Genomic DNA, 12,755 nt, shown 5'->3' on the forward strand with positions numbered 1-12,755 from the left:
TTGATTCATTGCTTTCAGCTGTGTGATTCCCAATTTGTTCTGTGTTAGTGTCCTCTGCACTTGTCATGGGTGGGCTTGGGTTCTGAGACTGCATTTTCTTCCTTCTCGTCATTTTGTGTAGCACTGTCTTCTGAACTATGTTGTAGATCTTTGTTGCAGTTATAACCGTAGCACGTACTGAAGTTCAGGAGCAGATCTACAAAGTTTGGATTTATCGAGCTGTGCCTGGCTTGGGTCTGGCTGCTGCTTTTGGGGGTGAGCCTGTTGTGCCCCTCTGGCAGGATGTTCTGCTCCTGGACTAGCTGGGTGATTCTGTCCCCTACACTCCCTGCAGGGATTGAAGCTGCAGGGTTTCACCCAGGCCTGTATGCCAGGCCTGAGCTGAGTCTGGAGGGGATAAGGTAGCGTGGGGGAGAGAGGCAGCTCTCCCACACACTCACTGGGCCTGGGGTAGGACTGGATCTGGGGGTTCAGACTGGGTTTCCTCCCTATGTTTCTATAGTTGATTCCTTACTTCAGATACTGTGAGGTCTGAGAATTCTTTTTTTATTTGAGAAAATAATTGCGCTCTGAGTTCCTCTAAAGCTTAAATAGCATCAGAAATAACTACTTGGTGGGCAAGGTGTGTATGGGGGTACTATGGAGTGATGGGGGCCCTCCCAAAGGGGTGGAAGAGGGTTTCACCCACTTTGCGTCTGGGCTGGGACCAGTAGGTTCCATTGGCACAGGGTAGCCGGAAGCTCTCCCACACACTCACTGGGCCTGGGCTAGGATTGGGTCTGGGGGTTCCCGGAACACAGCAGAAATTTCTACTCGTCGGGTGGGGTACAGGATGTGCTGTGGAGTGGTGGGGGGCCTCCCAAGGGAGTGGAAGAGGGTCTCACCCATGCTGTGCCTGGGCTGGGACCAGTAGGTCCTGCTGTCGCAGGGTAGCCGGAAGCTCTCCCACACACTCACTGGGCCTTGGCTAGGACTGGGTCTCTCTTCTAATATTTTCTTTTCTTTTAGTTTTTTCTTTTTTAAAAAACCATTTTGTACTGTCTTTAAAAAGTTAAGAAAACAAAAATTTCCTTCAAAATTTCTCTTATGCAAAACTAACTTTTAAAAGCATTTTACTGCCATTTCTTAGGCCCTCTTAATATATATAAAAAATCTTTATTTATTTGGTACAGGGCCTCACTGCGTGCCTCAGATTCATAGTGATCTTCCTTCTCAGCCTTCCCAGTGCTGGGATTACAGACATGTGCCACTACCTCTAGTCTCCGTGGCCAGCATAGCATGTGGTACTTGTGATCAAACCTGGATCCCTGAGCTTGCCTGGCAGGCACTTAGGCCACTAAGCTATCTCCAAGTCTAGCTCTTTTTTTTTTTTTTTTTTTTTTGTGGAACTGGGGATTGAATGCAGCCCTTGCACTTGCCGGAGAAGTGCTTACTCTACTGAGCCATCTACCTGGCCCCAGCCCCTAACGCTTTTTGTTACGTATGATTTTTCAAAAAATTTTGTGGTCATATACATTTATTTCTGTTTTCATTTACCATTGTAATAAATGCTCCTAAGTTGCCATCTGATATTCAAAACCATACCTGCATAGTGGTTTCTCTAATAAATGTAGGGTAGTGTACTTACAGTGGTACCTTGGTTTGCAAACTTAATTCTTTGTATGATTCTGGTTGAGGAATTTGTTTCCCAATTGCAAACAGAACTGTGGAAAAGGTTAAGGTTGTGATCTGGGTTACCGCTGTACCTATCTTCCAATGAAGGGAATGGAGGCTCATTTTCCCATTTTCCCCAGGTTTTAATCCTCTCACGTAGCACATCCTGTCTCTGCATAGTATTTATATTGTGCATTTACTATTTCATTAACATGGATTTGCCATTAATTAATCTAACATGGGTTCGTCACATGGTGCTTGATTCATTTTACCAAATTACTGAAAAAAAAATAGATCAGTTCTCCTGGCCACAGATAATGCATGAAGATACATTTCCAGTGAATATCCTCAATTATTGCACACCCTGAAGTCTTGCGATTTTGAAGAAATACCAGTACCTACTAAGCTTCATGGTCTCAGCTCCTTTTCTTTCCCCTCTCTGCCCCTTTGACCCAGATCTCCCAGGCTCACCCTTAGCACAGCCTTCCATGGCTCTTCTTCTGTGAAGTCTTTCAAGCCAAGCCCCATTTCCCCCCTCATGGGATCATGATTTATTTGACTTTCTGTCCTAACACCATGTTTGGTACACACACTGATGTATTGTGTATTGGTCAGCTTTCCATGGATGGGACAAATGCTTGACAGACACAACTTATAGGAGAAGAGGTGATCTGCGCCCACAGTTCTGAGGCTTCCGTACGTGGGGGGCCGACCCTAAGGCAGAGACCTCTTGACAGATGGCAACTACTCATAACTACTGATATCTCTTCTTCAAAAGGCCTGCCCAGTAAGGTAGCTCAGTGGACTAAGTGCTTGCTTAGGCAAGGGCAGGGACCAGACTTTGATCCCTAGCACTGCATGCTGTGCTGCATATTAAAACCCCATACCAAATACATTTAAAAAAAAAAAAAAGGTTCAGTCCATTAAGTTCAAAAGTGCAGTGAGGAAGAACCAAGAGTTGTTTATCTTTTTAAAAAAAGTTTTATGGTACACTTAAATTTTTTTGTTTTTAAAGAGAATACAAAAAAATGGTAAAAAAAATTAGAAATGATACAGAATTTCACTAAACAAAATGATAGGAATTCAACAATAGTTGTTATATTGTATACTGTTGTCTTCAAATTAGTTGTTCAGATTACCAAATATAAGCCTATAAGATTGGTCAAAAGATTATAAAATATTAAAAAAAGAAGAGCAAAAAAATTTTACTATTAACTGCTCTTTTCAATAGACCAGCAGAAATCAGTAGTAGAATTATCCAAGCTATCTTGTGTATGTACATATGTATTTCTTGGATCTGAAAGGTATAGTGGCTGCTGTAAAAAAGAAATTGTTCAAAGGTAAGGAACAGCTGGGATAAGGGAAAGGAGAAAAGAAAGAAAGAAGGTTGTTCATCTTTGTACCCTTTCAAATCTAGCACATCTCCTGGCACATGGAACAGGCAGTGCATCCTGTAAACAAAGACAAGTGTCTGAGTGAGTGAAAGCTAATTAGTGGAGAATATTTCCTAATGGAGAGAACTGTGTAATAATTGCCTTAAGAGGCAGGTGGACCATTTTCACAGCAAGGCTTGGTGCATGGTGGATCTGAGATGCTCTGAAGAAGTTCCCTGTTGTAGAGGGGAGGATGACTTCACAGCTCAAGGTCCCCTCTGATGCATAGGATCTAGTCATTAGTGATAAGAGTGGAGAAGACCATCCCGAGGAAGAGGACTGGCAATGCAGTGGGTCATGACTACAAGCCACTGTTGACCGAGAAAAGAAAGTGGTAGCTTTTGGACAGGGAAGGTTCAGATACGGACAGGAGAAAGACAAGGCAAATTTCCATCTCATGCTGGGAGAGAGTAATTATACATCTTGAGATTAGAGAACTATGATCTCTCCCTTTTCTGTGGGGCAAGGGGTCACGAGTGCAGAGAGGGTCCTAAGGCTGAGGAAGGAGTAGCTAAGTATGGGCAGATGCATCAGGTCATCCACTCACTCAGTCATTCACTCATCAAATATTTGTAGGCACCTGGAGGAAAGAACAAGTTTGGAAACCCGTACAGTATCATCAATTCAGCCTGCCACTGATACTGACCTAGTGAACAATCAATTGATTCTGCTGTAGTTTTATGTGGAAAAGAAATAAACTCGGCATGAGTTTTCCATGCTGAGACCCACAGAAGTGCTTTAGCTCATTTTGCTGAGAATTCTAATCATTTTTGAGAAATGGTGACATCACTTCATTTTATGTGAGCCTGAGGACAGGAGTTTTTGGTCAGGTCCCGCTCATTGCTTTTATCTCTGGCTCTTCACTGCTCAGAGGAGTATGTGTCCTCCTGCACAATCAAAGGCTGGGATGTAGAACAGACTCGACCAAATTCATCCTGTTGTGCAGGCTAAGTGTTACTGGGGGAGAGGTCTGGAGTCAACCAGTAGGCCCTTTCATCCTGACCTTGCTGCGTGTGAGTGGCCATGCGACTCTGGGCTCGACACATAAAGACATCCAGGTCCAGTTCTCCTGTCTAGATGATACCAGAACCTACCCCATAAAACTATTCTGAGCATTGGGCACTGAATTCAAAGCAGCTCAACAGTATGAGTACCCATAGGGCCCGGCGAGCATTCCTTACCTGTCTTCCCAGCAAGAGTCCAACTTCTCTGGAATGCAGCAAGCTTTGGACTGTAAATAGCTTGAAGGCCCTGAATGTAATGAGTGCTGCATGCTCTGCCTGTCCCATCAGCACTTGCACCATGAAGGAATGCTCAAAGAATGATGGTGCAGACTGCGGGGCACTTCTGAGGTGCATACTCAGAAGCCAGTGTTCAGATACTCTGAGAGCTTTGTTCTTTCAGAGAACTCTAAGCCCTCAGAGGTCCACTTGCCAAGTCTGCAGTCTTCAATGGGTTCTTTATGTTATCTAGTTATATAAAATCCACAAGCTTTTTCTCCTGTAGTCATCCAAAACATAATTATTATTGCTTTCCTAACTCATGAATTCAGTTATCCCCTTACAGTCAACCTCAAATTCTTTAATGCAACCCAAAATGTTGAATCATTTCTGTCCCTGGTGAGATGACTTCTTCCATCATTCACACAGTCATTGATGGAAACTTCATTTTTCTTAGTTGTATATTTAAATGTTGTTAAGCTCTAAAAGAAAGGCAGGTGCATCCTGATTGCTTATTATGTATTCTTTATCTGAAACGGAAGTCCAGCACTGACTTTGGAAGGACCAAGGTCCCTACCCCGTCTCTCCTTCTGTCTGGAAAGGGTCACGAGGGTTTGTGAGAGTCACCCTGTGGGGGGAGATGGAGCAGCCCAGTCCACCTCAGAGGAGGCCAGGATCTCCTCAGCTGGAAGCCACACCCAAGTTACCTAACTGCCTAAGACATCTTTCCCACTGGGTGTGGACTCTAGCAGAAGGGTCCTTTCACCACTATGATCCGCTTTTAGCAATACTTCTGAGTTCTTATTTGGAACCTTGCTCTTTCTCCTTGGAATTACTGCACATGCCTGGTGACTTGTCCCACTGCTCCCTTTCCCATTCTTTCTATCAGTTGTTCTCCATTTGTGGAGCGACTTTTCAAAAACACACATCAAGTGTATGCTTCTTTCTACATACTATTCTTCAGTGCGACGGACTTCTCTTGAGACAAAGTTCACCTCCTCCTGTGCAGCACATGGGGCTCCCACAGGCTGCTGCTGGGTGTATGTCCCTTCACAAGGCCGTGGATGTGTGACTGGAGCACTCCCCAGTCACGCTTACATTTTCTAGTGCGATTCATTCCATCTGCCCACAAGTTCTTGTTGAGAACTGCTCTTGGAAATGTGTTCTGATTCTTCAATACCAACTTCTTCCCTTCCTCTTCTCCTCTTCTCTTCCTCTCTTCTCCTCTCCTCTTTCCCCACTCCCCTGCCCTTGCCCTCCCCTCCTCTTTTCTCCAATTCCCTCTCTTCCCCTCTCATCTTTTCTTCCCTCTCCTCCCCTCTTCTCTCACCTTTACTTCCCTTCCCTCCCTTCCCCTATTCTCCCTCCTCCTCTCTTTCGTCCCTTTCATTTCCCTCCCCTCCCCTGCTCTCCCCTTTCCTCTCTTCTCCCATACCTGTTTCCTTTAGAAAATATTATCAGTTCCCAAGGCAGAGACTGTATCTCAGTCCTCTTTAGTCACACTATCCAGCAGTTTCTGGAACATAGTAAAAAAATCCAATGAAGTTTTTCTTTAATGAATATCTGTAAGCTTATTTCTTCAGTGGCAGAGAAATGGAAATCATACTGTATTTTGTTAAACTTTTCATTAATGTGACCAAACACCTGGGTGAGACAACTTAGAGGGAAAAGAACCTGAGCAAAGGGTCAGCTGCCAAATGCAGCACCTAAGGCCATGCCTTGTGGTCTACACCTTCCTTCAGCTGGATCCTTCCTCCTTTTTCCATGCTTCCCAACAGCCCCTTAAATTATGATCTCAATGACAGATTAATCCACCACTGAGGTTAATACCATCATGATGCAATCACTTCAGAAGCTCTTTAGCTGGCAACCAGGCCTTCCACCCAACGAGCTACGAATACCTTTCAGATAGCACCATGACACCCACCTTTCTTTTTCCTGTGGTGATTGGGGCTCTCTCTTTACCATGGACATACTGAGGCATTTCTATACATTTTTCATCTCCCAAGCCATGTTTATGATCAGGATTTCCTTTAAAGAAAAGCTACCTGTGGTATGACGTGGCCCCTTTCTTTTCTGTCATCAAGTCCTTGGTGGAAGTGGACAGAGCAGAAGCCTGTGGCTTTGAGGCCTATTCGGCTTGAACAGAAGACTTGGCTACAGGTCTGGCTACACCTCAGCTCCCATCCCTCATCCTTCCTCTACACCATCCCCTCCACATGATCCTGAGGGCAAGGCTGTGGTGGCAGGCTCTGGGGACAAAGAGACAACAGATGTGATCCTTGCCTGTTGGGCTTCAGGGTCTGCAAATCTGTTGCTTCAGAGGGGCTGGGGCTCCTCAGCTCCCATGTGACCACTGAGATGTGTGATAGGGCGCTGCCTGTTCTCTTGCTATAATGGTACCTTCACCCAACACCCCTGGGTTTAGAGACTGTACCATGCATAGACTCTGGCTTGCCTCCTGATGGCAGCTCAGGTGTAGATGAAGTGCCAGGAAACATTCTTAAGCTATTCTGCGTGGAAACTTAGTTCCCTTCACTATATTCCGAGTTGTATGGCCCATGAATTGCCTCCTACCCTGACTCGCTGACAACCTCTCTGAGAAATCATTACATTACTGCGTGTTCACATGGCCCCTAACTCCCATCTGGTGGGCTTACAGTGTCTCTGATCTTCCCTTCTGGGCTTTGTGGAGGTGTCTTCACTTCCCCCCTGCAGCCACCAGCACCTTTTCTCCTGCGTCTTCAATGCAGCCCCTTGCCATCGCCATCTGTCTGTCCCCATGAAGTATCCTGTTAGTCATACAGCCCCATTATCCCCTGACACACCCTGTCTCTCACCCCTTCTGTGCCTGACCTATGGGTTCCCCTTGGTCCGGGACCCCTGTGCCTTCTCACACCTATACCCAAGGCCTGCTCTTGTGTCAGCTGCTCTAGAAAGCATCCTTTTAGATCCTGCCCCACAAGATTTCACACAAGTTGCCTCCCGAGACAGGGGTACCTGCTGGGAATTGATTCCTGAGGGTTCCCCTGCCTTCCAGGTTACTAGAATTGCATGCCCTTGTCCAGCAGCCCCAAGGCACGGACACTAAGAGCACACCAGGAAAGCTGGGAAGGGACAGTGCTGTAAGTGACTCATCAGCTCATCGTTCTGGCCTTCTCTTATCTAAGCGGTAGAATCTCTTTCCAGCAGTGCTGCTTAACTCTCATTCATTTATGGACTGATAGTCCAGTGAGTGGATTATTGAGAGAGGTTTTCCCAGTTGCTCTGCCTCCTCCCCGTCCCCTGTGCCCTCTGCCTCCTTCCTTCCCCTCCTTCTCCCACCCCTCCCCCATACCAGGCCATCCTGCCCTCCTCCCTCTTTCCCCCCAGTAAGCCAGGGAAATAAGAGAAGGTGTAATGTGAACCCACTCGTGCTGCTCCTAGATGGCAGCTCTGGGAAACAGCTCTGAGAGAGAAGAAGGAAGCCCACAGCAGGCATCACAACCTCATTGGAGGTGACAGTGTCTGCTGTCCCTGTGGTAGTAGATAAAATTTGGCCATAGTCACTATTTCACTACTTTTAAATTCTCTTATTCCTAAAGTAAAAGTCCTGTCCCACCTGTTGCTCCATTCAACAGTATCTTTCCAGTTGACCACGTGTGGAGCAGAGTGAGCAGTGTCTCTCCTCCCCAGGCTTCCAGGGCTGAATCCTGGGTGAGAGTCAGCTCTGAGTCTGTTCAGCAGTGTGGCCTGGGCCATGTCCTCTCACAGGGCCTCGTCCTTGCTTGACACTGCAGAAACTTCTTTAGTCTGTGTGCAAAATCCATGGTGCAATATGTCCTGAGACGTGAAACAGTTAGTGTTGCCCTTGCTTGCCCACATTCCTAGTTGTTCTGAGGGACAGAGCAAAGGAAGTTCCCAAACACACAAATCCAAGTGGGGTGTATTGCGTTATTCTGTGTTGATGAGAGTAGGGAGTCTCAGCCTGTAGGGGCCAGGTGACACTGGAATCCCTTACTGCGTCCTAGCTCACACACAGCAGATGAACTGGAAGCCCACCAGCACCAGTGTGGGCTGCCAGCACCCTCCCAGTGCTCATCTAGGAGAACTGAGGCTGGAGCCCCTTTCCAAGCTGTGTGAGGAAAGGATTTGATCTGAATGAACCGTAGAAACATGGGCCTAAGGAAGGGATGACGAGGAGTGAGGGTTCTGCCTTCCCAGCTCCCCACGGCCCTTGTCTTAGATTTGAACAAAAAATGAAAGCAGTGAAACCGAAGCTGCCCACTCCCTCTGGTGTGCCTGACACAGTGATCCCTGCCCTGCTCTCAGCTGTCAGCTTCCTCCCCCCCATCCCAGAGACCACCCATGCAGGCAGGACGTGTGCTGAGCCCACTCTGAGTCTGGCAGTTCTAGTGGTGGGCAGGTCATCAGCAGAGGGAGGTGGCGGGCGAGGTGTATTGTATTTACATTTTTCTAAGTTGAGCTGGAACCAGGGCCCAGGCTCAGGTCAGCTCAGGGGAGGGCCGGAGGTGAGGGCAGCCTGGGGTAGTAGGATGGAAATGAGCCTGAGGGAGACCTTGGTCTCCAGAGTGGCTGCTGGGCCCCAGTGGCTGGCTCCAGACAAAGAAACCTGAGAGTGCGGGATTAGTCTGGAAAAACCTGTGAAGGGAGCAGTAGAGCTTTCGAGGGAATCTCCAATATCAAACCTTTTTCCTGAAGAGCTTTGGAGAAGGATTTCAAGGGAGGCCTCCCTGCCCCATTACTGAGGGGAGGAAGAAGCTAGCTAGGAGCAGGCCCCACACCAGTCATCACTGTCCTGACCAAAATTGGCACTTCAAAGCCCCATTGCTCAAGCCCCTCACTACCCAGCAGTGGGCTTCTCCTCAAACCCCAAAGAAGAGATACTCCTCAGTTGCTTGTAGAGCTGTGGGCTAAGCTCTTTGATCACTTTCAGCAGTTTCATTTTTCTCACAGAAAAGAATATGACAAAATCTGTAGAGCCAAATTTAATCTTGTAAGAGGAGTTTTGAAGTAACTTCCAAGTGAGTCTCTTGCTAGTTCTATCACCATTTGATTCAGACTAGTAAGTGACATGATTGTCAGTTTTTCATGCCTTAACTGCACATGACTCTTGGTGGTCCACTCACTGGACCTGTCCCTGTGGTAGAGTTGCCTATTCTCCTCTTGCTTCCAGCCTATGACTGCCTAATGCCCTTGAGTTTTGGAGACCACCAAACTCATCCCCCAGTTGTCTTCTGAGATGTGTCTCAAGATTTCAGATGAGGCTGGAAAGGGCAGGGGAGAGAATCCACCTAGGGAGACAGCTGTAAGCCACTAGTACATGCAGACTTAATTTTGTTGATTGTTTTCTAAGCCTTCTACCCTCACTTGGACTTCCAAGATACTTCCAAGTTGAGAAATTGTCCTATATTCTTAATAATCATTAAACTGAGGAAATCATGTCAAGAGCAAGCTTTGCATCTATCTTCACAGCATCTAGCCCTGGGGTCTAGTACACAGTAGTACTCCATAAATGCTTGCTGAAGAAAGGGGAGGCACATATTTACTAATTCACCAGAATGACTACAGTTATATATTGCAGATGTATGCTAAAATAAAATAAAAAACAAAACAAGACTGATGAAGAAAAAGCAGTAACTGTCTTAACCAGAGTAGAAATCAAAGAAAACTCCTTGAGTCTCAGTCATAAGATGAGTAAGTTCTGAAGTGATACACCACGAAGTACTTAGTACTTATGGTAGCAATAGAGTGTTATGTACTTTATTTTTTAGTTATTAATTATTATTTTGAGACAGTGCTGCATCTCGTGAGGCTCTCGATGTTCCTGGAGGTGGGGGTGAGAAAGGAGAGGGGATGAAGAAATAAAGACAAGAGACAAAGCTGGAGTCAGGTGGAGCCCTCTCTCTCCTGATGGGAGGACAAGGAACTGAACTATCACTGTAGGGGTGTTATTTACACATTTGACAAAGTTACTGTCATTCAGGGTTGCCTAGTGACAGATGACTGGAATCGTCTCAGGTGAGATGTTTTGTCAAGACCAAAGTAGTTTGATTGCTGTAGGCACTCTGGCCATGCCTTGCCCCCACACATGTGACCAATTCCTAGCTTCAGCTGCTCCCTACAAGACAGGCTCTTGCTGTGTAGTTCAGGCTGGCCTTGTACTCGCTTATGTAGCCTAGGCTGACCTTGAACTCATGGTAATGCTCTTTGTGCCTCAGCCTCCTGAGTTCTGGGATTACAGTTGTGCTCCACCACTCCCAATTTGTGCCCTTGAAAATACGTTTAAAGTGTAAGCTTCATGCTCAGTATTCTCATCATAAAAATAAAATAAAACAGAGTCCACAGGGAAACCTCTGAAGGGAGGGCAAGGTTAGTATCTTGATTGTAGCGATAGTATCACAATATATATGGCTCTTTAAAATCATCAGGTCATCAGGTATGTGATGTAGGTCTACAATCCCAGCACTCGTAAAGCTGAGGCAGCAGAACCAATTGAAGTTCACCCTGAGCTACATAGTGAGACCTTGCCTCACTTTCTTCTAAATAATCAAATTCATCAAGAGCTATATATATATAATTAAGATGGGCGTGGTAGTGCACACCTACAATCCCAGCACTTGGGAGGCTGAGGCAGGAGGGTCGTTGTGAGCTCAGGATCAGCCTGCGCTACAAAGTGAGTTCAAGGTCAGCCTGAACTACATAGTGAGATGCTGTCTCAAAAAGAGAAAAATAAATATGCATAAATGCCAGTGATATTGTTGATACCTCGACAAAACTTAAAAAGATTAATTTTTTTAAAGATTTTTTTTTTAAAAAATGAAAAAGTGATTTTTGAGGACAAAATGACCAGGAGACTCCATCAAGGCCACCTTTTGTCCAAGCTATCCTGACCCCCTTGCTGTCCTGACTTAGCTGGGGCAGTGCACTCCACCTGTCCAGGTGTAAGGCCTTTTTACTCTGGAGCTTGCGGACCAGGGAACCTGCTTCTGCTGAAAGCAGGCAATATAAACTGATGAGCTTATAAAACTTTCTAGGAGATTCAAGTGAAACATTCCAAGAACTAGTCCATAGCTTCTGATTTAAAATGACCCACAGGGGCTGGGGTTCGATTCCTGGCACCACATGCTGCGCCGGCCCTGCCCATGGGTACACTGAGTCAGCTACTGAGTCCAGGCGTGGTGGCACATGCTTGTAATCCCAGTGCTGAGGAGGATGAAAACAGGAGGATCACTATGAGTCTGAGCTGTGTAGTGAGACCCTGCAGAAAATACAAAAAAATAAAAATAAAATGACTACTCAAAGTATCAGTGACTTAGAAATAAGAGGAGAGAGAGAGAGAGAGAGAGAGAGAGAGAGAGAGAGAGCATAAAGGACAATCAGAGATCTGGCTGGTGTGTGGGGTAATTCATTGCCCCACCCTGGAAATGATCAATTGGAAGTGGCCACTTGGTAAGAAGGAGCAGAAGGCCATCTCAGCATTCTAGGAGGTGAAGGAAAGAAGACTGCAAGTTTGAGACCAGCCAGGGTAACTGCAATTTATCAAGATCCTTTCTTTGAGTAAAAAGGACTGGGGATGTAGCCCAGTACAAAGGCTCTGGGTTCAATCCCCAGTACCACAATAAAGAAAGAGGGAGGGAGGAAGGGGGGAGAGAGAGAGGGAGAGGAGAGAGAGAGAGAGAGAGAGAGAGAGAGAGAGAGAGAGAGAGACAGAGAGAGAGAGAGAGAGACAGAGAGAGACAGAGAGAGAGAGAATGAGGACTGATGTTTGTGAGGCGATACTCAAGTTCCTTTCTGCTTTGCTGCTCCATGACCATGAGTGGTAGGGTCTACACTGGGTGGTTTCCAGATTTTCCAGAGGCTGCATAAAAGTGGCGAGACAGTCTAGAATATCTGTGAGCCACCAGCTCTGAAGTCCACAGGCTGTGCCACACAGAATTTCAGCGTGCTACGTGTGACTCAGAGGAGGAAACGCCTTTCCTGGAGCCTTCTTTTTTATCCTCCCTAAGCCATTGTCCTGTCCCAGGCTGCTCTCCCCTGCTGCCATAATTAGGTACCTGCCACCTTCTCAAAGTGGGGAAGGCACTCTGGGAGGTCAAGTGAGTCCTCGATCTCATTGCACTGTTTGGCACGATCTGTACTCGGAGTCCCTCTGCTCATTCTTACTTAAGAGCACAGCACCCCTGTCTTGGGGTGCTACACCCTCGGAATACTAGGAAGATGTCTTTCGGTGCTGGAGCAATGAGTGGATGAAGGAAGGAAGGATCAGAGGCACTCTCAGTTTAAAACAGAGCGAGAGAACCGTAGCCCTTTCCCATGTCTTTTCTTGCTAACCACCAGGCAGCTCACAGTGTACTTAGTCCTCCACTATAGCTCCATTACAGAGCTCCAGAATTTGCACATTTGTTTGGCCTTCATTTCAGTGCTTTTTTTATAATGAACTAGGAGA

The 12,755-nt window shown here is 46.3% G+C and overlaps 1 protein-coding gene across 4 annotated transcripts in view; it reads left to right on the forward strand.

The window, feature by feature from the left end:
* The window catches only part of Ano2 (anoctamin 2), a 372,934-nt gene that overhangs the window by 337,649 nt on the left and 22,530 nt on the right, over positions 1–12,755 (forward strand). The window lies entirely within an intron of this gene.

Source organism: Octodon degus, unplaced genomic scaffold, assembly GCF_000260255.1.
Source record: "Octodon degus isolate 3935 unplaced genomic scaffold, OctDeg1.0 scaffold00178, whole genome shotgun sequence".
In the NCBI taxonomy this organism is placed as follows: domain Eukaryota; kingdom Metazoa; phylum Chordata; class Mammalia; order Rodentia; family Octodontidae; genus Octodon; species Octodon degus.